This window comes from Paramormyrops kingsleyae, chromosome 18 (genome assembly GCF_048594095.1).
Source record: "Paramormyrops kingsleyae isolate MSU_618 chromosome 18, PKINGS_0.4, whole genome shotgun sequence".
Classification (NCBI taxonomy): domain Eukaryota; kingdom Metazoa; phylum Chordata; class Actinopteri; order Osteoglossiformes; family Mormyridae; genus Paramormyrops; species Paramormyrops kingsleyae.
Window position 1 is genome coordinate 16,240,629 of NC_132814.1, and position 26,486 is coordinate 16,267,114.

General features: G+C 47.4%; 1 protein-coding gene across 4 annotated transcripts in view; it reads right to left on the reverse strand.

Annotated features, from left to right (window-relative positions):
* Nucleotides 1-26,486, reverse strand: part of LOC111846268 (glutamate receptor ionotropic, kainate 4-like) — a 217,078-nt gene that overhangs the window by 184,534 nt on the left and 6,058 nt on the right. Inside the window, exon 1 of one of the 4 annotated variants that reach the window (XM_023816306.2) lies at nucleotides 309-361. The exons of the other annotated variants lie outside the window; for them this stretch is intronic. The gene's annotated coding sequence lies outside the window, so the exon portion shown is untranslated. Of the gene's footprint in view, nucleotides 1-308; nucleotides 362-26,486 lie in introns of those variants that run through there. 4 annotated transcript variants of the gene reach the window in all.

Consider the following 26,486-nt stretch of genomic DNA (forward strand, 5'->3'; position numbering starts at 1 on the left):
TGGCGGTGATCAGGGCGCGGAGACGTAGCTGCAACGCGCCCCATCGGTCGGAGCTGCGCGTGAAAGCGGCGCCGCTTCGGATCAATGCATCGTCATCGATTAAAACGAGCGAGAGCGAAACCATTCATACGGGCAAACATCTGATAAAAGAAACGCAACAAATGCCGTCCAGCGTTTCTCCTGAACGCGTTTTCACTTACTTTTAGCACATATTTCTTGCGTCAGTGTCGGGAAAGTCTTGTCGGAGATACATCATCACAGCGTTATTTGCATTATTACTGCAACAGTAACAGCGGAAACTTTTATACCTGTTATTGTTATTGTTGTTGGTTTTCTCCTAGAAAAAACACACCAAGTAACAAATCGAAACATCAGCCTTTAATTGTACCGGGAACGAGCGATGTTTCAATAGCGCTGTAATTAATCTGCCAGTATCACAGCGAAACGTCTCTGTTTCTTTCCGGCGTCAGAACACCTCGGTAGTGATCTTTTTACTCGCTATTCTGGGTCTGTGTTGCTTTAATGGCTTAGATATGCACAGGCGATTTTTAAATAGTGTTTAATCGCTCTCATTTCACCTGCCCCCCTCCCCACACCTGACTGCACGGATCTCCGCATGTGAGCCGAACTGACGGCGATCCGGCTCCGGATGCGTGTAACATCCTGAAAAAACAACTGAGAATTAAACGTATATCGGAGAGGTAAACAGCAGTGCCTCGTTTAGCAACTACCCCCCTAAGGTATGCTCTTGGTTGAGGGTGTAGGACTTGAACCTTTTCCCCCAGAGACCAAACACATATAGTTCTCAAACAACAGCGAATACAAATAAGCACCTGAAGAGCTGCTGCAGCTCAGGTCAGACCATGGCCCGAACGCTCAGGCTGCTACTCAGCTCAAAGAATCCGACTGCAGTTAATCGGAACGGTGCCGAACGCGGCAAGGTCAACACCTGAGCCAGCCGCAGACACTGCAGACAGATGGGCGGAAAAACGGAGAGCCTGCAGATGTTGCGGGGGCCCTCTTGCCTTTCGCCATTTAGCTGCCTGTTTCATTCGCTGTCGGAACCGACTGTAGCGAAGAGATTTTTCCCCGCGCCTCGTCGCCGAGGTTACCGACAGACATCAAAGCCCTTCAGAGACCCCTATGGAAAGAAAATGTGTGAGAGAGAAACTCGGCAAGTAAATGTGGAATCTGAATTAAACTTCTTAAATGTTCAGTTACCCCCACCTATAGTTTCTTTTTTGTTTTTTTCTCCCAGAGACAGAGTCAATGCCAGCGGCAGGTATATTTTGCTCTTCGCTGCCGCTGTTACAGTATGTGGTCGCGTCCTGCGCTGCTGGTTTACACATTTTATTTGTTTGTTCAGCCTTGAGCTGCAGTGCATCTGTGTAACGGTACATAAATACCCCAGCTTGCGGCGTCAAGTTACCAGCAGGTGCAGGTTATGGAACCAAGACGCACGGTCAGGTAGATGATCGTTACTGAACTTAGGGCAAAATGGACCAGAACGTAACAGATCGGTATTTCAGAGCGAGAGCGGCGTTGCAGGTTATTCCTGCAAACGGTCGGTGAACACGCATGTGATATTCCAGAAGGTTCCACTCAGGTATAGAATTTATAGTGTGAAAGAACTGACTGCAGGCTTCTGTTTGTCAGTACTGCAGTATAGACCACAATTTATTCAATGGGTCAGTACTCAGTACATACCATAGTCTATTCAATGGGTCATTATTGCAGTACAGACCACAGTGTATTCAATAAATCAGTACTACAGTACAGACCACAGTGTATTCAAAGTGTCAGTGTCACCAGTATAGACCACAGGGTGATCGATGGGTTAGTATTGCAGTACAGGCCATACAGTATTCAATCGTTAGGTACTTCAGTACAGACCACAGGGTGATCAATGGGTCAGTACTGCAGTACAGACTATCGAGTGTTTTCACAAGGCTAAATGAGAACCAACAGACTGGCAGAGTGGTACACCCAGCAGGGAAGCAGTATGGAGACTGACTTTTAGCAGGAATCGGAGCCACTGAATGACAGATTGCTGATGACATGGGCTGAAGATTCGTCCGCGTGCCTCGTCTGCATAATGGACCTGCAGCTCTCGCTCACGCTGCCCCCGTGTTCGACGGTGCCGCTGCCCATTAGTCTGTGTGCCACTCGGATGGGCAGGAGCTGACCGGGGCAGCCGACGGAGGCCGTGGGAGCCAGATCTCGCCCACGCGCAGGGTGCAGATCTCAGTGAGCTCACGTCAGGCTGGGGCACCTGGAAATGGGATTTCCGAGGTTGCCTTACCTTCCTGAGGTGCATTGTGGGAAGGCTGTCACTTTCCTCTGCCACACTGAAGGCAGACACAGGAAGAGACACTCTCAAAGATAAAATGGCTTATTTTCAATATTATTTGATAGATAGGAGCCACATAATGAATAGTAGTGTAAATAAAATAAGACTGTTCAATCAGTTCCTTCCCATTTGACAACACAGCACACAAAGAGCATGTTCACACAATCATACTCTGTAGTGCTACACAAGTGATGTTTACTTAATGTAAATTTAATGTTAATAAAGTTAAAAATAGCTTGTGTTGCCGACTTTAAAAAAGGGGATCTGGTGTTTTGATTGGGTAGCACCGGATGGTGCTCTGATGCTGTGGTTTAGGATATAGACTCGTAAGTTGAAGATTGCTGTGTTAGGATCCTAGCTGTAGTACACTTGAGCGAGGTACTTAACTACTCCTGCTAAACATCCAGCCATAGAAATGAAATGTTGGTTTGGATGAAGGGGTTAGCTAAATGGCTAAAGGTGCTAAATCTGCTCTTGGGATCCCCTTGTTGTTAAGTGGTCCCCTTGTAGGGTGAAAGACAGCCGGTGAGTAAAACACAGGCCACACAGGCAGGAGGCAGTTCGCTCTCCTCCATCTCACTGTCTAGCACAGGGGTCACCAACCTTTTTGAAACTGAGAGCTACTTCACGGGTACTGAGCCATACGAAGGGCTACCAGTCTGAAACGTCCTCCTGTTGGTGACCCCTGTGCTAGGAGCTTCCGCTGGGGTCTGATGCACTAGCCTGGGTTCCCGAGCCCCTCCTCTCGCATAGCACGAGTCCCATTGCACTTCATTTAAACCATTTCGCCTCAATTGGGTGATCTCCCAGCGTGGAAGATCTCCATACATCCACCTACGGTCTTTTTGCTAATGTGATAAACAGAGCATGCCGCTATATGATGCAGTCATTAGGAAATGGCAGCATGCCATATCATCTCAAAAAAAAAAAAAACACGAGGAAAATCCGCTCTCACGGCACATCTCATTACCACGGCGACACAGGAAGCCACACACTTTTCAGGTTCTAATCCTTTTCAGCTTAAGGGGAAAAAAAAAGATCAATTTGGAAAATGAACACTAATGTGATTCTGAGTTTGGTACAATGGCACAGCCATTATAGATATCAAAATAAACCAATTAAAGGTAATCAATAACCTTCCTCACAGAGTTCATGGAAACAACATCATCCATTTTACTGAACAACTGAGAAAAGATTGACAAGAGACATATATATACAGTATATATACTGCATGTCTATTTATATGAGCTGTTCATTTATATAAAATGAAAATGGAGTATATAGAAATTATTTTTTTGGGAAATCTGTCCATAAGGAGGCCCAAATGTCTGTGGCCAGGTTAGGGAGGCCACGCATTTAAAATCTTGGGGGGAAAAAATTTCATTCATCAATAAATCTGAGCCTTATGAGTCTCTCGAAAAGATCTGCGTGTTTTCCAAACAATGTCATTATTTTGAATATTACACTGAGTCAGGAGGTAAAAATGATATTTTCACCCAGTGACTCACCTGTGACTCATTCTGGACGGTGTAAATATTGAACATTCTCCCTTTAAATTATGTTCAGGAGCAAACCAAGCGTTCGCCAGAGGAGTACAAAACAACTGAGAGCTCCCAGCTTCACAGAGAGCCTGCCTGCCATCATCTGAAACAAAGGTAGCGAAGTCAAGCCCACCTCCCACAAAGTCATCTTTTACGCCTCTGTTATGTGGAAGAGCCAGCCGTATTAAACGCTGTGCAGTGTCTGATGACACACCAGACTTTTAGAGGCAAGATTTTACAAATCTCTATCTTAATTAGAATCTCAAAATACTTTCTTGAAAGGTTTTGATACCTGGGTGAAAGTACTGTTTTCTTTGACACCTTCTAAAAATGTCTGTCTGGTTATTAAATACAATAATATTGGTTCTGCCCAGAGTCCTGAGCAATGCTGACAGCATCACAGGCACATGAAGGAGGCGGTCTGACAGTTCTCTGGTCGGCACGGCGACGGGCAGCAGGCCACGCCTCCCACTCACACGGCCTTCTCTCAAAAATGGCCACCGCCTACAGACAGGTGTGATCAGTACGCTGTGGCCGGTGCCGCATGTTCCCGACACCACTGAGGCTGGGGGGTAAATTTACCGCCAGCCTCCTCCGGAAAACTGTGCGCTGTCCGCCGCCGCTGCCCCATTTCCTGTGTAATGACCGGCAGGCGGGTGCATCGCGGGGAGACTCCACAGGGAGGCGGTGTGGCAGGCGCACAGGAGCGTGGAGGTAAAAGCCCCCCCCCCCCCCCCCCTTCAGCTGGAAATGCCTGTTCTCTGTCTACGCAGGCGTTGGGGGTGATTCTAGGAATGTTTAAGGAGGGGGCCAAAAGAAGTGGCATAATGTACACAGAGGGGCCAACCTATCATTAGCCAATGATGTGTCTTGAAGCAGCGAGTGACAGGGGAGGAGGCACTCCGGGGGCCAATCAGCTTTCAGCCGGGGTGTGGAACGTGATGGCGACCGTGGTGGAGGGTAGGATTTCACATACAAACGATTGGTGTATGGAGGGAGAGACTGCTCCCTCCCCTGTCAATCACTGATTCAAAACATATCACTGGCTGATGATATTATATGATAAGGATTGACCCCGGTCCAGAGAGTCCAGGCCGGGATTGTGTTTCAACCAACCAGTTGACTACTCTGTGACTCTTTATGCTCAACTGGTTGGTTGAAACAAAATCCCGGTCTGGACTTGCTCTGCACGTAGGTATGGTTACAGGTACACAGGCTTACAGAATATCAGCGTCCCTGGAAGGCCCATCTGCACCCCTCAGCACTATTTCAAAGGGATGAAATGTTGCCACTGTTCATTAATTTCCTTTGAGTTTTTCAGACAGTACAGGGAAATGACCACCGTTGGCAGATCCACTTCTGAATAATATATTCCAGCTAACAGCTAAATCCATTTTCATTTCATCTTACCCTAGACTGACCTGGGCCCCTCCGTGATACGAGGGGAATTGTTCAATATGACTGTCCAGAGATTATACGTGATGCAGTCGAGACACGCTAGCGATAACGGTAGTCCAGTAACAGTAAATCGTTGTGATCAGTGACAGTTGTAATTCCTTTAGTGTTCTTTGATGCCTCATGGTATAATAGAATAGTCAGCCAAGCAGGAGCTGCTGAAGTGTCTGACACCCAACAAAAACCAGCAACCGAGTGTTTATTTACTTACTGTTACCAAAATCCGTTCAAATGAACTGATAACTGGTCACTGTTTTAAATGCATTTATTTGCATGAGAAGTGTTTATAATTTGCCCCGATGGAGGAAATTAAGGTGAGCAGAGAGGTCAACGAAGACAGATTTGCCTTAAACAATTGATTTTATAAACAATTAAATCAATACAAATACTCATCCAGTCCTTCATCTCCTCATCAGTTCGTACTATGGAGCTCAGTTGATGACCAAAGTGACCACTACTGTGGAGGAAAACAAGCAATATCCCCAGGCCTAAGGCCCAAGACAGAACAATAATCCCATAATGCACCAGTAGCTTTTTTCCTAAGGCCTAAACCAGAACAACAATCCCATAATGCACTCCACCTAAGTTATAATTTTTTTTCCACAATATGGAATCATTGCCTACCTACAGGGCAGCTAAAATAACTGAACTGGGGGGGAGGCATTAATGCTTACAGTCTGTTTATGGGGACTTGGGTGGGGGGTGCATTTAAAGATAGTGAAGGATGGAGCGAGTCAGACTAAAGCTAAGCATGGATGACTAAGCGAAAGAGAAGCATAGATGGATCACGTAGGTCGTACGGTCTGGAATGTGTCAGATGTGACTGTCAGTGCAGTCAGCCCCATTCCGCTATGCGGCTTCCTCTGGGGGCAAAGTAATTTCCGGAAAGGTGAATTTCCACGTGAGTCCCAACCCCATCTCTAGCCGCTTGCCCCTCCCCCATGCCCACCAGGGTTCATCGAGCGACATTTCTCTGTGACTTCCAAACGTGAAGAGGGTCCTCTTCACCTCCTCACGATCTAATCTGAAACAAGACCTCCCCCTCCCCAACCACCACTTGTGCATGTCACCCATCACCAACATCATGCCCCCGGGGGCCTCTTGTTTCCTCAGATAGGCGCCGATTCCGCATACATCCTCGGAGCGGAGCCGCCAGCGGAATCGATTAGCATGGGGAAGGTCTTTTACTTTTTATTCTCCAATAGCCTGCCATTGTTTCTGTGCGTCAGCAGTAATCAGGGGGGTACCTAGACATTCCGGACCACCTGACGAAATGTCAACCCCCCCCCAGTTTTATAGAATTTTATTTATTCAAGGGCCCCTCCGACGCCCCTGCCTGGGAGTCCGTGCCCCTCCGACGCCCCTCCCTGGGAGTCCGTGCCCCTCTGACGCCCCTGCCTGGGAGTCCGTGCCCCTCCGACGCCCCTCCCTGGGAGTCCGTGCCCCTCCGACGCCCCTGCCTGAGAGTCCGTGCCCCTCCGACGCCCCTCCCTGGGAGTCCATGCCCCTGCGACGCCCCTGCCAGGGGGGGTTGGGCAGCCAGTCGACCATGGACACCCAGAGGTTCATTTTCTCTCTACGTGAGAGTTTTTGGTTCCTCTCCTCCATTGTCATCTGCCTTTCTTTTTTTTCATTTGTTTTCCCTTTTTCCTGTTTTTGTACTATTCTCCTTTAATGATGCTGTACTGTCACACACCCATGTGAAGTACCTTGGGGTGACTTTGTTGTGAAAGGCGCTAGATAAAAATAAATTTAATTGAATAATAATGGTAGCAGAAGGGACAAGGCTAAGAGTGGGCAGTGCCCATAAAATGGATAATCTGACCAGCCCCCGACCCTGACCCCCCCTGAAAATTTCACACAAAGGGATCCCCCCCAAGACTACGGACACAATTTGAACACTGGTGCCCATGTAGCCCAGGTCGGCATCCCGACTCTGGACAGTGCCGGACTATTTAAAGCGACCCTGTTCTCTGGCTGTCCTCTGGGGCTGGTGGTGCTTTCTGGCCGCCCCGCTAACGCATCCGGCCAGGACCCTTCCGGACCGGGCCCAGCGAAGGGACCAAGCCGGAGCCGGTTAAAGAAGCCTGGGGCGACTGGAGCAGATACGCCTGATCAAAGAGGATCTGTGCGCAGCCAAAACCGACTTCATTAAAGCCGCTGCCCCAAATCCCTCACGGAGGGAGAAACTCAAATAAGACTCCAGGAAGAAAAAAAAAAAAAAGGCGCACAAAAGCCGCAGCTGATAAACAGCGGAGCCGCGGTTACCGCCGGCGACGGAGCCGCTAATTAAAGGAGCGGGCTAGATTTCACGGCCACGCCATGCTTGACAGCTCCCCTCCCCCACTTCATTCCTTTCTTACCCACGCTGCCCATGGGTCACGATCTGCATGCAGAGTCGTCGCAGTACAGACCGGGGAATTCTCTGCGTTTGTTTTCTTATATGTCAAAACATCTGTCAGTTAACCCATACGAGTCACCGTGGAGCCACGGCTGAGCCTCAGACTCAGACTCGCACCTTGTCCTGCGGCATTAAATGGCCCCTTTTCAGAGGGGGGTATGAAATCCAGTCCGATAAACAACGAGTGCTACAAGGTCACGCAAGTCACCCAGGTCCGGATGGATCCGCTGCTGTACATTACAGCCTCATTATCACAACAACACTAAAGCTAACGGCTTAACGACATATGTAAATATTGATCGTATTAATGAGGTAAGGCGTTGTTTGTATGCGACCGAGGCCAAACCGGAGAATGCCTGAGAAACAAGACGGAAAAAACCGGGGCCCATGAAAGTGTAAGTGGTTATGTGACAAATCCTACATCTGTCTAGTCGGGACGCATATTCTAGGAGGACTCTGATTGGCTGAGAGCATGCACCGAGGTAGCTGTGGGCCTCAGGGCCTACACCCCCATTTTACAGACCGGTTTTGATTGGCACATCTAATTAATCCAATGGGTAATCCGCGCCGCTCGCATTTCCTCGCGCAGCTATTCTGCAGAACGAGGCACTTTCACTGGCGTCAGACGCGTCGCCGTGCCTTTGGCAGGTCCGTTTAAAGGGAACATGCTTCGGTGTGCTCCGGCACACGCGACATAACCCCGGCGCCATCCTCCCGGGATCGAAAGTGCCATCACGAAGACTGATGCTCCGGGGCTGCCAACCTCGCGCCCGTACTCTCGTCTAGCTAAATCTGGGAATTTCAATTAAAGCGCCCAGTAGTATTAAATATGCAGCACCGGGCTCCTCTTAAGATGGATCAGGACCATCCCCCGAGTTAAGGCGATGTCACCGCTGTCCTCGTTCGCGCGCGGCGAGAGCCGTTCTCCGGCAAACCGGCCCGAGCCCATCACGGCTGCCCTTTAGCCAAATCCCGCCCGGCGCTTCTGAGTAACTCAGCACTCCAAAAAGAGTGGACTCCTGAGAGACCTCGCCTGGGGAATTAATCAGTCTCCGTGCTACTTCCCCAGTCCACAGTCGCCATGGCTGTGGATAACGGCCCTGGGTAATTCAGCCGTTCCGTCAGTGAATGTGAACGGTCAGCATCGAGGAGGTGTGGCAGCTGGAAGGATCCACCATTCGACATCCGCTGGGTACAGGCTGTAATCCTCAGTGGCTGGCACAGCTTACTGAGTCACACTCATTTATACAGCTTGATACATTGGTCCAACTGTACAGACTAAACACCTTGCTCAAAGGTACAACAGCAAGATCCACTGAACAAAGATTCCTGTTACCTACAGAGAGTATTCAACAAAATGGTAGCCGCCCTGAAGGGATCACTATCCCAAAGTAAGGGCCAATTCTAAATTTTTTTAAGGGGGGGGGGCAATCCTGATCATTAACCAATGATATGTTTTGAGTCCGTGAGTGACAGGGTAGCGGGCCAATCAGCTTTCAATTGAGGTCAATTGGTGATAAGTGGGACCTTACAGCAGTAAACAGAATATGCCCACAGCATTATGCCACTTCCTGTTTAACAATCCAGGTTTAGGGAAAAAAAAACTGATATTTTCAATTCAATGTGACTTCGCTGGGCCAAATCATGAGGGAAGCAGCCAACACAGGAAGTCCTCAAAGGCCACTTTTCACCCACTGCATTCTGGGAAGCAATGGCAGCCAACCAGTAACCAAAAGGAGATAAGAAGCATCCAGCCTCACAGAAGATGAATTCATTAAAAATGAACAGGAGTAAAGTAAAAGCACAGCTGACATGTAATAAAGTGCTACAATGATCAATTATTCACAGCGCAGGTGAAAAGGGAACCTCTACCTTCTCTGAAGCACCGCAGCAATTATTTGTTGATGCAGCCTGTCGCAATCCCCAACAATGGCAGGCTCTCTGCTCCACGCAGAAAGGGTTAGGTGACTGCGGTTCATTTTAATACAAAATACAGGGACCTAATGGCAACATTCAAGGAACGGCATGGTCAGCCGTCAGCTTCCGGAATAATCCGGGCATTGACAACATGGATACAATCAGCTTTGAGGTCCAACACGCAGCTTTTGAAGAATATCCACATAAGACACACGTGGCAAGAGCCAGCGTTCCTGTTGGGAGGGGGCAAGCTCTCCTCTCGACCCTGCTGTTGACCAGCCGCACCAGTTTATCACTCAAGAAAAGCATCGCACATCCGGAACATGCCTCCGCTACAATATAGTGCCTGGATCTGGCCATACAAACTCTCATCAGAACCATTTGGTCGGTATCAGATATAACTTTGCTCATCTGTTCCGCATTGGTTTATTTGCTGGCTCTAAACCCAAAGTGAACGTTAATTAAATTTAACCGTGGCGTCGCCTCCTGTCATCGTCATGCGCGACCGACATGGCTGTCTTTTAATCCCGGTGGCACTGTCCCTGCCAGCTCCTCAAAGCTCGATTAATGATTCTTTTAAACGCTCTGGCATCTTCCGAGCATGACGCATCCGTGGAACTGGCGAACGTGACAGGGCCCAAACCGGACCGGGGAGGAGACCATTAATCAGCCCAGAGACAGGTTCCTCTAGGAAGTTAGGTTCCTGGGTACTTTGACTCAAGTTCAAACTAGAGGCAAACGCCTCAGAGAGATGCCAGGCAAACCCGCTTCTGTCATTGTTTGTTGGGCAGAACCAAAGGGGGAACGAGAGCTTTTAATAATTAAACCAGCAACGGATCTGGGCCGGTCCAAACCGGACGGAACATACACACCCATCTAACCCCACCGCCCGCATTCTCTCCAGGCCTGTAGAGCAACATCTGTGCAAAGCAACAGATTCCACAATAAAGGAAAGCTTCTTCGGATCCTTAATCCTCTTCAAATCCTCAGTGGTGTTTATTAAAGGGAAAAATAAACATCAAAAATATAAATGTCAAAAGCCCCCTTTCTTATGTTAATATGCTTATGCTAGCAGCTAAAGATGGAACTTGGGGATTTACTGTAGATTACCAAAGAGCTACGAGAGGCTAATCAAGAGAGAAACAGGCTGTAATTACAGAGTCATGCACCTATCAGAGTCTGGTGTCCTGTAACAGAAATGAAAGGTAGCAGGTGCAAACCTCCAGCTCTCAAGAGCCCAGGAAATGGACAACAGCTGAAGATCTGTTGTTTGGACGTGATACTATTTCGTCTTTGGTTTCTTTTGGAAATAGAGACATTTTTGGGATTGTCAGGACTTTTAGTCCTAACAATACCATAATTAATGTTAAGCTTCCGTAACTTTCACATTGCAGGAGTTCTAGGTTTACCTGGGTGGGGGCTGACCATTTCATGTAACAGGTCCATGTTCCATGTTCTACATGGATTCTCCTCCTTCTGGCGTCCAGTTCCAGTGGTTACCTGGAGCTCCTGTTCCTGCTCGACGGTAGGATTTGCCTTTTAGGGAGTTTGGGGGATGATTATGTTTTACAAAAAATCGGCAGGTGCACAGGTGCACAGGTGGACAACAGCAAACATCCCCCCCCCCCCCCCCCCGGGGTCTGGGCTCCATCCCTTTCAAGGGGAGACATCGAACGTGGAGCGACGTAAACAAACCGGGGAGATTTACGGCTTACGATAAACGACGGCACGGCGCTGAAAGGACATCTAATTACATTTATGAGCTTATCTGGAGGGCCAGGGATGAATTCTAAACACGAGGGGCGCTAGCGATTGGCATTCAGCCGGCTTCCTGAAAGTCTCTGCTCCGAAAACGAGAGGTAAGGGGGGGTGGGGGTGGCGGTGGAGAGCAGAAAGGGAATAATAGGGGTGGGTAAAGTGGGGAATCAGGGAGGCAGGGGCTGACAGGAGAGAGGAGACGCAGACGCTATAGCGAGCGGCCGGCTCATATTATCTCCACAGGTTTCCCTGAAGTACCTGGACACGATCCTCGACTCAGCGTTCAGTCACACACACCTGTCACACATACACACATGTTGTCATACATCTCCTGCTTCATTCCCAGACAGGATCTTCTTGGCCGTCAGGAGACAACGAATGGGCCACCATGGGCAGAAAAGCCTTGCGCTGCCGTCCTTCGTCTGCCCCAACTGCTTTTCAGGAATGACCGCCCCGCCCCCCAAAACGTTTCTCTGAGCCGAAGCAGCTCCTATGTCCAACCCAAGCCGAAGGGGACAGCCTTGACCAGCACGGAGCATCGAAGCACGTGGAAGAGAAATGCGCCAGTAGCTGACATGCCCTGGCATTTGCTGTCAATCACATGCTCTGCCATTTGCTGCCGTTGCCAATGGCCTTTTCCACAGTCATGTGACAAACGCTGAATCTCTAGACCTCTAATACCATACACACCCACACGCTAACAGAAAGCAAGGCGTACAGTCTGTGGAATAACCTCCCCCAACAGAGGGGCAAAAAAGCAATTCTTTTGTCCATAAAATTTTCCCCCTAAACAGGGATGCTATCTGATGCTGTCTATCTATCAGTGGGTTATGGTTCCATGCCCTTGTCCAGAAAGGTGCAGGTTCAAATCCTGTGGCCTGCATAATGCATCTTCACTGTGAATAAAGTAATAATAATAATATTATCATAGTGTCTTCAGCTCCAAGGACAACAGCTAACCCCCAGTCTATGTCACTTTGGATGAAAGCATCTGCTAAACGAATTAGTTGTAAATTTGTAGCACACATGCATTTGAATTAACATCAGTAGATAGGAGGCGGGAGATAATTATGTAATGATTAATGACATCAAAATCATTCGCTTTTATTCACTACCATATGCTCAATCTGGATAGTCCTACATCCCCCCCCCCCCCCCAACTTCTTCTTTGTCCTACCAAAGCAGTATGTCACACCCTGGGGGTTGGAAGAGGGTTGCTGTACTTTCATCATGAATTACCTTAGCGAAAAAACAGCTGTTGGTCCAGTCAGTTTAGCAGCACACCACCAACACCGCCATGTACCAAGACAGCATCCAACACAGGTTACCTGAGCTCCAGCCACATCCATAACCTTAGGCTGCCTAGGCTAACGATTGGACAGTTTTGTCATGTGATGCTGTGGGGGCAGGGCTGAACATAACAATGCCCTCAAGCATGTGTAGTCCCTCTTCTGGGTCAAGGGCAGCAGAGCACAACACGACTGGACGGTTTTGCCATGTGATGCTGTAGGGGCGGGGCCAAATGCCCCCTAGCACATGTCATCCCTCTCCATGTGTAGCACAGAGGCTCATTGGTATGGAAGTGAACGTTCCAGAAGGTCCCGTTGGCGGGGTAATTATATCAGCCTCGTGCTTCAGATGAGCAGATTGTTTGCTGTTGTAGTTTCAGTCGCCCACAGCCACAGGCAAGACTGGGAGCTGTAGTGGTTCTCAAACCAAATCCATGCTCACTAAGACACAAGAATAAAACAGGGTGCAATTATTATATGAGACTTATAGTTCATATAATTCCATGCTAGGCTTCACGTCTTGACCCTAGTGCCCAGTGCTATGACTGATCTTCTAGTGAAGGCCCAAAGGTTTGTGTGGTGAGTAAACACTGAACTCCAGGCCTAGTGCTGAAATGTCTGTGTTGAACCCCTGGTGGAGCCATAGTCAAGGGCTTAAGCCGTCACAGTTTGGACCTGATCCTCATCATTTTGATTCCATTGCATTGGTATAGAAGATGGACAAGATGAATGGATGGATGGATGGATGCACCATCTACAAGCTAATGGTATCGATCATCTGCATAGGTGGAGCGTGGAGTTTTAAGTCTTTTTCTCCTGTATGATGTGCAGTGACAACCCAGGAAATCACAGAAGAGTCAAGGGCCAGTGCTGGGCAGATGTGAACACTGGGCCCTGGTTGACCTAGTTGAACGTCACTGCACAGTTACTGCCCTAATTGCCCCACAGCAGTGTGGGCACTGAGCTGGGGCTGCCTCCCATTGCCATGGCATCGTCATGGCGATGTGACTCCCCGTTGAGGCTGAACTTAGGGTACAATAAAACAGAAAGTTCTGATGATTGTGAGGAGCAGTAGCTGTTTCTTTGGAGGTATTTGCCCATTATCTGGGTTCTCCGCCTTTCACACATCCACGTCTGTCAATGAAAAATATATGCTTGCAAACCAGTAATAAAACTGGGGAAATTAATATGATGGATATAAAAACTAATATGAAGTGAACGTCAGAAAATAAATTATACCTTACAATTCTATATTTTAATATTTATAGGAAATAATTAATTCTGTATTTTTATCCAGTCAGGGCTATGCAGCCCTCGAGCAGCACTGATTACAGGTCACAGCATGACGAAGGCAAGATGGCCGGTCCTCACACACACACCTCACGGAGAACCCAGAATCCCAACTTTAGCTGAACAGCATGGCTTTAGTGGGAGACCTTTAGTATCAAAACCCACAGACACATGCAAACTGAAGCTGGGACCAGTCACACTCCCACAACCCCAGAGGTGAAGTTAACAGTTACTTCCATTTTCAGATCAAGTCACTATTTTAGTTTTTAGGCACCAGGAGATGGAAATTGCTCAGAGCTTCATCTGATGCACCCATTGTCAGCGCAACCTACTCAGTCCTAAAACCACTGAGTGATTGATCTGTCAGACAGATTAAATTACGGCTGTCAGACGAACGACAGAACTGCTTGAGATAGGTGTTTGGATACGTAACATAGCAGCGATTGGATCTCAAGTATCATTTATAAATAATACCATTTGAATCAAACTATTAACGAACCCAGTTGCCAAGCACAGGAGTAGAACATGGCTCTGCTTGTAATTAAGGCCTTGTTATTACAAAACTATATCCAATTATGATAAACATCTTCCTTTGTTGTGGCGAGGAGAAACTTTGTGATATAACAATGTAGCAGTTTCCCTGATTCACAGGAAAATATAGGAATGTTTCTATGTCCTCAGCCAAAAATGCTGCCCCCAGAAGCCATGTCTTTCCAACCCACTCCCCCCAATTGGCTCTATCCATCTCTCTCTCCATCCATCCATCCATCCATCCATCCATCCTATCTATCTTCTATACCAGTGCAATGGAAACATAATAATGAAGATCGGGTCCAAACTGTGATGGCTAATGCCCTTGATCGGGCCACACCACGGTGTTAATCGTGCGCAGGGTAGAGCGGTCAACCAGGGCATAAGGATGGCATGAGTCTGTGGAAGCTCAGTCACTATTGCTCACCAGCCTTAAAAAAAAAAAAAGATGAAAGTTTGAAAATATTACGATAAAAGGTTCTAAGAAGTGGAGAGATATACTGAGGCTTTCCCGATTCACCCAGATTCCTCAATGGAGTTATTGAGAGCAGTAGAGAGTCGTGCCCACAGCGGGGTGGGGGGAAGGGGCTTAGGCCTGGAAGTAGAGAGAAAGAAAGATTCCAGATCCTCAGTGGCGGGACAAATGTCAGGGTTAGCACCGACATGCTGCAAAATTGATGAAGACAATGCAGCTTGTATTCATTGTGCTCGAAGTAATCAAACAACCTTCTGAGCACAAAGGAGAGCGCGACTGGGGGGATTTTTTTTTTCTCTGTGACTCGAGTCGAGACATCGCACAAGGGGAGAGGAAAGGGTTAGCTGCTAATTATGAACAAAGACAAGTGTGTGTGAGCGGGTTTACCTATCCTTATGGGGACACAATGTCCCCATAACGTGATAAATATCCGTTTTTTTTCCCTTATGGGGACCGGTTTCCTGGTCCCCATAAGGGAAAACTCTATTTTATAAAAATCGGTGACTGCTATGAAAAAACTAAAAAAAATGCAAAAACTCTTGTATTTTGTTTGGTTACTTATGGTTATGGTTAGGGCAGGGTGGGGGTTAAGGTTGTCATAGTTAGCATTAGCATTTTTCCCATTGAAATGAATGAGCGGTCCCCATAACGATATGTATACCCTACATGTGTGTGTGTGCGTCTACAGGCCAAGTGTAGGCATGTATGTGCGCTGACTGTGTATGTGTTTGCGTGAGTGTGTGTGAGAGTGAGAGAGAGAGAGAGAGAGAGAGAGAGAGAGAGAGAGAGAGCTACAGGCTTCCGGCACACACCACTGGGGAGTCTCCCTGATCAGTCCCGATCTCTCCTCCGAGATGAAAGCTGCCGGACTGCCGCAGTAACATCACTGGTTAAAACGAGAGTCGTCCTGTGAAATTAAAAAGCAACTGGCAGAGACTCCCGGCTTGGGAGACGAGCACTAGGAGGAAATACACCATTTCGCTAATTGTTTTCAACTGTCCGCACAGCCCCCCACATGAGCATTGTTCGCTTACCCCAACGGGTATGCCGATAATTATCCACTGAAGAATGAAGTGTCCATCATTTGTAGGATCTCATTTTTTTGTGTGACTGTGTTGATGTATCACAATGTAACTGTCATTCATCTAGACTAGCAGCCAAAAAAGAAAGCTAATATACTGTAGGTGGAACTCAAATATAGGTAAAAATGGAAATAATTTCTTGGGAAAATAAACTTATTAGTATGCTAATATCATCTACAGAATGATTTTATTTTGCTCCAGAATTCAAACTAAGTCAGTCTCAAAGGATGTGAATAGAATTTCTGCAGTTCCAGAGTTCCAGTTCTGGATTTTAACATAGAAATCAGAGCACAATGGGAGCACGGTACAGCCCTGACTTTGAAAAGAAAGTTTCACACGAGCAATAAACACAAGGTCACGACTTTGTAAGAATATTAAAAATCCCCATGTTAGGACTCACAGCTTCAGTCTCCTGCACAGTTTCCGTTGTATTTCCGGCATTATTCTAGATGCATCTCATACGTTTTGTCGTATAATCATCATTTAACTTATTATGCAATAATAATACACATTAATTTACGTTATTGACCACAGATTACAACTTTATACATCCAAGCTTTACAGTCCAAGAACAATGAGTTGTAAGTATCTACTTGTTCATACAATTAATATTTCTTTTAATTATATAACTGTTGAATCACTGTGCAGAGAATGTTTCATTTAGTCATTCCTACACTGATTTAAAACCATGATAAGCTAACAGAAACTGCTAGGGAAAAGCACATTAAATCGCGATAATCTGGCTCCAATGAGAAAGCTAACATTTTGATCCTTTCAAATTCACCATTGCCAATTCTTTATTGAAGGGAAATAAGAGCCACGTCGGTAAAGATTAGCATGAGCTACACTCTGCTCTTTGATGTAAAGCTTTGGTGGATCCACTAGGGGATGATACAGTTTTTTTTTTTTTTGTTGGTATATCACTCCTGTAGCTCAAGTCCACCTTAAGGCAGCTCTGATTCTGAGATGGTCGGTTTTGTTCTTCTCCACCAGGATCTTCATCGTGAGAACCCATCCACACCAGCATTTTTAGGGCAGTGTTTCTTAACCATTTCCTTGAGGACCCGCAGACAATCCACATTTTTACATAAATGTCTGGCAGGGAGCTGGGATGGAGCCAGAGCTGTGGACCTGTGTGTCCCCAAGGACCGGATTGAGGAACTGCTCTTGGGTATTGTGACACTCACACCAAAGGCTGGATAAACAGGACAGCTGCCCAATTACAGTACTACCATAACGCAGGGCAATGACATTAATTACTGCCTAATTTAACCCAACTGGGAGTCCGTTTGATTGACAGTGCCTGATAATCCCACCCACTTGGCTTTCAGTGTTTCATTTATTCGGTCGCTACAAATAAATACAGTGGCAGTAGGGCGGTGCAATTACATTGGACACGCCCCTTTTCCAGACACTTCATGCAGATATTTTTTGGCCTCGTTACTGCCGCTGTCGTACCTCTTCCACAGCCAAGAACGATATACTGACCTTCTCTCCAACTATATATAAACCATTTTTGTATGTCTTAATCTAATACTTCATGTAAATATGCTGAGCTCATATCACTGCTGTGACTCCATTCAAAGGAGATGAATGAGCAGAGTGCTGTTTAACATTAATGATTGCTAATGGATTTCGCCGAGTCAGCAAATCCGGGGGCGAGAGCGACAGGGCGTGATCTGAACTGCGATGCTTTCCTAAAGGGTGATCAAACGGAAGTCTGCTTGGTGACAACGTTGGATGTAGGCTCGTTATCTGGCATGCCCTCTCTCACTCCCTCTCTTCTCCCCTGAAGAATTACAGTCCAAGGCAAAGGACTCTTATTTTCAGTGTGAGCTTATTCTCATTTGTCTTTTGAGAAGAAACTGACCTTGTGACTGACACACTTTGTGATTAGGGTTAGGGTATTTCCATTGATTCATCCATCTTCTGATCTTTTTTTTTTGGTCAGGGTCAACTAGAGCGTATTCCAGGCAGCACAAGACACAAGGGGAACACTCTGGGTAGGATGCCAGTCCATCGTAGGGCATATATATGCACACATTCGCACAACATGGGCAATGTCTCTACATCCCAGGGGATACCTACAAACTCCTCAAACACAGAAGTGTATGGAGGTGAGTCAACAGATCTTCCACCTGAGCTACTATGCTGTCCATTTTCCAATTATCTTCATTGTGAACTTTTCACCAGACAGTTCTATGAAGATCTGGTGACCAGAATGGAAAGAGGCATGCAAAACAAACACGAAGATGACCTTTGACACGGAAGCGTCTTACAAGCAGACCTCCGTCCATGTTCTGGGAGGGTCTGAGTAGCAAATTGAATGATGGAAAGTTATGATGCAATGTGGCCACCTCCAACTCCAACTCCAACTCCCGCACGGCACCGGTGTGGAAGCGTGGCCCAAAAACCGTGTCTCCTTGTCTTCAACCAGAAGATCAGTCACGCTGGGCACACCAGCAAACCAGAATTAGTGAGGAAGGAAGCTTGTCTATGACAGCATCCCTCAAATCTGATTTCACACCCGGAGACATGTCAGGCTACATACAGTAATTTGATGCTGAAATCCGGCAGACTGGCTGGAGATTAAAATGTGAAGGATTTTATATCAGCTCTCTTGCCGTTTTTGAGGAGCACGTCATTATCACATTCTTTAAAATAAAATATGTACAGACTTTCAGGGATAAAATTTAATATCAATCTGTCACCACTGGGCCCACACGCCAAGCAAAGGTCGTAGGTCAGTAAACCGAGACAGTGACGGGCCTGGCGGAATTGATAAGCTGGCAGGTTCAGACTGAATCGTAGACTTGGCTGCAAGCCAGGTGTGTCAAGGCAAAAGACTGAGGGCTGGCAGCCTCCAGGTGGTGGAGGGGGTGCAGGGGGGTGCAGGTGGGGCAGGGGGACATTAAGGATGTTCAGACAAACCAGCATGGGGGAGAGGGATATATCACCGCTCATCAACTGGAGAAGAGGGGAAGGGGGTGTTACCGATCTTTTGCCTCTTTTGTCAGGCAATTCCCAGGCGATTCCCAGGCGAATCACAGGCGATTCCCAGGCGAATCCCAGGCGAATCCCAGGCGAATCCCAGGCGAATCCCAGGTGCTGTAATTGCTGATTGTCTAACCTCAAGGCGTCAAAGCTCCTCATTCAACCCATGGGAATAGTTTTCACTGTAATGAAAAGCATGTTGCTCAATGAGCTCGTCTGGGTAGGGTGCCATCTACAGCTGCTCCTGTAGGACCTCTGGCAGGAGGTGGGCATTCCCACCTGTGGGGGTGTGGCCGTACCTGATTGGTGCGGTGGATCGGACAGCAACATGTATAGAGTTGAGGCCCTGCTGTCCTTCTTTTGTGACCTTGTGTTTTTTTCTGCAAGTACAGCAGCACCGGCTTCATAATGCTACCACTCTTGTCCATTTAAGGCAATTTACACTGCAACTTCCATTTTATGCCCATTTTTACTGATGGATTTTACGTAACGGAAAGAACAGTCTAAGATCAGTATGATTAACTCTTCTAGAAGCATGCACTTTAGGAGTTTCTCTTTGTGGACCACAAAGATGACCTTTTAGGCTAGCTGTCCCATTACTTAGTCACATTGGCACCAGCTGATCCAGGATGGCCCATGTGGGGTAGCAGGGGTGATGTTTGTGGGACGGGGGGGGGGGGGGTCTCTTACAGGGTGACCCCAACCTCTAATTGAGTCGGTCCTTCTTCTGATGCCTATTCCCACCCCATCAGGCTATGGATCAAAGGACAAGGGGAGCAGAGGTAAAAGGAAGCTGAAGAACCCAGTTAGCAGCCTGTGAAGCTGAACCAGTGGCCAGGTGATCAAAGAGATGCAGGACCAGAAGGTTAATGGTGGGAGGGGGCAGCCTTGTGCTGGTGAGGCTCCTCCTGATTTTCAGAGCTATACTGTGACCAGGCCCTTCCTCTTCTCTGGTCCCAGCGTTACCAGGAAAGTGGGTCCGCAGTTGGGGGCGACGGTGGCATGCAAGCACGCTGAATCCTACCTGCTTCTGGGATGAAAGCGTGCATTTAGACAATTAAGATTTAATACCGGGGGGTAGATGTTGCCCTGGGACCCCCACTTCCCATGCCCCCGCCACTAACAAATAATAGTCCCAAAACACAAAAAACAAAATACTCTAGAGCAGAGCAAGAACGTAAATATGTTATTTATAAAAAGCCATTCCAGACAGCTCTCCAGCCAGTGGAAGCGATATGTGACTGGTAACCAGTGTGACCATTAGAAAGTGAGCCCAAGGCTTGAGCATCATCTGAGCCATCAAACTTGGACTTTCTTACTTAGAATCACACCCACGCTCACCTGTAAACAAAAGGCAGAGGATGCAAAAGCACTCTCCTCCCTGTAAAATACTCCTTGGCAGAGAATGGCGGTGGCAGCAAATTAGCAAGACACATGTTCTGTCAAACCATGACGATTTAGATGCATCGGAGACGCCTTTCAACCTGAAACACGGTGTTGTGTCAACAAACATAGTGGGGAACTAATTGTCTCCTTTATGAAAATAAATTTAATTTGAAGCTAAACCCATCTCCGATCGTTCTGCTTCATTTTATAAATAGCACGTCGGCTTAATACATTCTAGATTTCAGACCAAGTCTCAGTTACAGAGGATGAGTAGATGCCTGTGGGTCTCAACTCAGCAAGCAGCAAAACATCGAATCGTCCCACAGGCGCCGTGACGTGACCCGCCATTGGCTGCATGCATGGTTGCTAGGTGATGGACGAGGACGCAGCCACGCCCCAGCACCAGAGACACACAGCGAAACGCTCGGGGAGCACGAAACCCAGTGGGTTCGGCCTCAGTGCCTGTGATCAGAAGGTCGCCAGGTCAAATCTCATTCTTGGCAGAACTCCATTGGGCCCTTCAGCTAGCCCCCCCCCCCCCAGGGATGCTGGATAAATGGCCCTGTGCTCAGGCCCAAAGCTGTGTGTACGTGTGATGGGATATGCAGAAAGAAACATTCCAATGTACTTGTGCAGATGACCAACAAAGGCGTCATTTAATTTTCATTTCACTTGGGCCCCTTGGGTCATCAAACCTCAACTGGGTCCATCAGAAGGGTCGTTTAACCTCCACGTCCCACTGCCCATGGCTGGGCTGGAGAAATGAGGCTGAGAGAAGCAGAGACTCCAATGCCTCCACGGACTGCCTCTGTAGTCGCTTGCTTCTGGGGCTCTAGTGAAGCAAGTCCATCCCCTCATCCTGCTGTCAGACCATGTTAGGCACCTGCCAGATGTAGCCTCACCCCCAACCCGGGGGGGATATATTCCATCCAGAAAAAAGACCCACACCTGCCACTGTGCTGCCATAAGGCACTCAGTGCACACACTGCGCCCCGGGTCTCTCACTTTCCCCTCTCATTTGCCCTCGGGTAGATTTCCCTTCCCAATTATCCTGCCTGTGCGCGTCGCTCGGTTGACTCGAGTACGGCTGACGCAGGCAAGTGTGCAAGCTATCCCCCCCCCCCCCCCAAGGCACCCACCCACCCAGGTCCATTCCGGAAGAAAGAAAGAAAAAGAAAAAACTACGTCAGGTGGGCTCAGGGATAACGCACTGAAATAGTTTTAATACACCCTGATCTTTAAGGTACAGCACAGTATTACGCTTCAAACACATTTTTATCATGCTTGCCATGTTCATCTGACAGACAACAAATAACCAGGGCATAAGGCTACAGCAGCGGTGGGCAATCTTATCCGCAAAGGGCCGGTGTGTATGCAGGTTTTTGGGATAACCTGTAGGTCAGCTGTTCAAACCCAGGTGTGAGGACTCTTCAGCCAATCAGTCCTCTAAATAGTGACCTAAATAGGGAGTTGCAGCGAAAACCTGCATATACACCGGCCCTTTGCGGGTAAGATTGCCCACCCCTGGGCTACAGTGATACTAAAGAGGTAACACATGTAAAGTATGGCATTTCCTGGTTCCTTTTTTGGTTCCTGTTTATTAATACACACGCTGAAGAAGACGGCACCTCCGCGGCACGTACGTGTCGCCTGCCACTCATGCGAGTTCCTCTAGCCCTACATACCATCAGCGTTTCGCTGTGCATATAATAGCCTATTAAGGAGTTCGCGGTAGAATCCTGATAGCGATGACTCCGCTTCCTCAATCACGGAGCTACTGACAGCTTCATACTTAGAAGCGTTTCGGTGAAAACGACACCAAAATTACATACAGTCAGATGTTTATCGAATACGCTAGTCAGTTAAGTACCTTCCTTCGGAACGAGCCCAGTTCCTTCCCCGACACATTGTCCTCGGTGACATAATTTAGGGGGCCCTTCAAAGCTAGATAATGTGATGCCAAAATACTATTTACATCAGCACACTGTTTACATCTGTTTACACCTGCTGCACCGCCCCTTTAAGCATGGACAGCTGCACCGCCCCTTTAAGCATGGACAGCACCTCCATGCACTAATTTCCCACTGTCATGTACAGTGTAGTTGTTTGTCTAATGTGGAGTCTTTATGTTACATACTAAATATAGCTAGTAATCTTCCCTCTATCTCCCCTCCCCTTACATTAGTGATAATCATGCAGGAACCTTCCTTTGCCCTACGTAGATTATTCCCAAACTCTGTCTTTAGCCGTGTAACGTCTGTCCTGTCAGGAATGTCACACCGTGGGTCCAGCAGGGACGTTATTTTGTGTCACCGTGTACCATACATGGCTGCGATGACAAAGCTTTACTTGACTTGAGCAGAGCAACACATGACTATTAGGATTTCCCAGGTTGCCCTCTGCTTCGGGGAGGGGTGGGGGGGGCACGCTCCCCAGTGACCCTGGATACTGTAAGATCTGGCAAATGATGCCGGAGCAGCCGGGTCAGAGCTTCCTATAGGCCTGGATTTCAGGCACCCCTGCCTCTCAAAAGACAAATCGCAGATGCTGCTAAGATCAACATGGGAAAACTACATAATTGGTCTCTGGCGCACATCACAGCGTCAGCCGAGACAGGAGACAGCTTGGCAGGGGTGCCGCATGTGGTGGTGCGGCTCTCCTCACATCTGCTACAAACGGCCGGCAAATCCTCCCGGTAGCCTCGACAACAGGCCTTCCCACCGAGAGACCGACCCGGGACCACAGAGATATTTACTGGTTCAAGACATACACACTGGGCTAAAGCCAGAGCCGGCTGCTATAAAATCCAGACCGGCCCACTGGGATTCAACTGCAGTGTTTTCCAGGGGACTTGGAAGCCGCTGATGCACAAGAAAATGGGTCTCCTCACATCAACATTTTTGATCCCTCTTATCTGAGGACGTGTATATTTGGAGATCGAAAAACACCGAATCACCATATACGAGCATGGTGAAATCTGACTGGAAAAAACCACACTAGTAAATTAAAAAAACATTATAAACAACTGTGTTATGTCACTGCATGGGGGCACAAAAACCAAGAAGGGGAATAATCCCAGACATGTGACACATGCTGGACATTAAGTGTCTTGCAATGAAATCTCTCTCAAGTCTGGGACTTGAACCAGTGACCTTCTGATCATAACCACTCACCAGCCCCTTATGTCCACCAAAAAACATACATTCAATCCAAAAACACCTGTTTAAAATCTGGAATATGTTGGGTTGTTTTAAATGTGATGTATTTACAAGGGAGATCAATATCAATGTTTGTTTGTCGGTCCATCTGTCCGTCCATCCATCTTCCAAACCCTGATCCAGTCACAGTGGGCTTGGATCTTCTCCCAGGCAGTACAGGGCACAAGGCTGGGGACACACTGAATGGGAAGTGTAATGTTTGTAAATTTGCTAAATTAAAACACCATATGCATCACAAGGGTAATCAGATCACCACACAAATATGTAAATAACTTTTTCCGGCAGCCCTGTCTGCAGGCTGGACCAGTGGGCCCTGCTGTAATATGGGCCAGCGAGGCTGGGCCCAGAACAATCTCTGACCCAGCTAATGTGATTACCGTCAGGATCCAGTCCAAGCAAGCGGCAGCAGGCACGGACTTAATTCCCACTCTCCGAGCCGTTTTCTCCACATGAAACCAATTTGTTTCTCCTGCTACCAGTGGCAGCGGAAGGCACAGACATGAATTGTACCCACACGGGCGTTTTGAAGAAGTGCGGGAGGCGTGCGAGGTCCTCGAAGGACACCAACACGTGCAGAGTTGAAGCCCAGCTGTCCTTCATTTCTGACCTTGTTTTTTTCCCGTATGTACTGCAGTGTGGAAGGGCACATTATCCTGCTGCAGGAGGCCACTGCCATCAGGGAATAGCACTGCCATGAAGGGGTGTATCTGGTCTGCAACAATGTCTAGGTAGATGGTACCAAAGTAACATCCACACAAATGCCACGACCCAAGGCTTCCCAGCAGAACATTGCCCAGAGCATCACACTGCCTCCTCCAGCTTGCCTTCTTCCCATAGTGCATCCTGGTGCCATCTCTTCCTCAGGTAAACGACGCACATGCACCTGGCCGTCCATATGATGTAACAGAAAACATGACTCATCAGATCAGGCCACCTTCTTCCATTGCTCCATGGTCCAGTTCTGACGCTGACGTGCCCATTGTAGGCGCTCTTGGTGGTAGACAGGAGTCAGCATGGACACTCTGACCGGTCTGCAGCTATGCAGCCCCACACGCGGAAAGCTCTGATGCACTGTGTTCTGACACCTTTCTATCAGATCCAGACTTAACCTGTTTAGCAAGCAGCTCTCCTGAAGGGTCGGACCAGAGACTAGCCTTCACTCCCCACATGCATCAATGAGCCTTGGCCTCCCAGGACTCTGCCATCGCTTGACCTTCCTCTGTCGGTAGCTACTGACCACTGCATACGGGAAACACTCCACAAGACCTGCCGTTTTGGAGATGATCTGATCTGTCTTTCAGTCATCACAATTTGGCCCTTGTCAGAGTCACTCAGTCCTTCTGCTTGCCCATTCTCCTACTTCCAACACATCAGCCTCAAGAAGTGACTGCTCAATTGCCTAACATATGATGGCATGCTTGACAGATAATCAATGATACTCACTTCAGTGGTTTTAATGTTACGGCTGATTGGTGTGTGTGTGTGTGTGTGTGTGTGTGTGTGTGTGTGCGTGTGTCTCATTATCATCATCATTATTATCATTATCAATATTATTAAGATATGGAAAGATAGTTTTCCCTTGAAAACAGTACCGTCCACTTGAATAATGGGAATAAAATGGGTTATTAAAAGGCAGTTACTAGGCTGAGTTTGGGTCTGCACTGCTAATGACCTCCCGGTAGATTTGCTCATGAGTATCCCTGACCAATTCATGCTAGTTGAAAACTGGTAATGTCTTCTGGGCTCAGCAGGAGTTTACACTAGAATGCCTGTGGCCTACAAACATAATGATACAAACAGCAACCTCACCAGCACATTTCAAGCCCTCAGAACGGCGACGTTGCCCATTACTGTACTGTGGCCCGGTAAACAGACGTGGGCTCCCTTTTTCACAGACAAAGAGCAATGGGGGTCTGCCTCTTTTAACACGGTAGGAAAAAAAACTTGAGTGTCACACAGACTTTTGGAAAACAGAAGTAAATAAAAACCAGGAGAAGGTCTCTTATGGGCAACTGTATGGGCAACATTACACTGAGAAGTAGGGAGTAAAATATCTACAAACGTGAGCGATATATCTCACAGCCATAAACTTGCCATTGGGAAGTCCAACTGAGAAGATAGAATGTCTATATATATTTTTCTTGTAATCACCTCATTACAACGTGAAATCCCACTGAAAATAGTGAACACAGTACATAACACATAGTTACATGTATATAGATCCATTCATCCTCCGTAACTGCTTTTTCAGTATATATATTGTACATAGATTACACACAGATTGATCCTGTGATGTTCGATGCATGAGAAGGGGTATATAATTAAACGGTAAAGGTATCCAGTAATTGACCACTTTGTCACATATATGAGAAGTAAATGTATTTCAATGACCACTTTCTTCCAGCTACATTTCTCCTGATACCAGCATTAAAATGTAGTTATAGCCTATTGTACATTTAAAAAAACTGCCGTACGAGTCACCTGTGACGTACTGCTTTCCCTGCTGCAGGTTGTGACCGTATCTTGCAAGTAGCCTGAACTCTTCATGAAACGTAAAGGATTTATGGATTTGGGGAAACTGGATCTAAATCGTATTTTTTTGCCACGACTCCTGTGACAACCGCAGGTACCTACAGTATCAACCCGACAGGATCTCCCTCGTGGCTTTTGCCAGATCGTAATTAAGTAAAAAAAAAAAAAAGACTGTAAATTCACGGTACGCGAATAACCACATAAACACTTATGTGTATGTTTATATAATTAATATTACATGATTTGAATCAGGACATCAGATAAGAC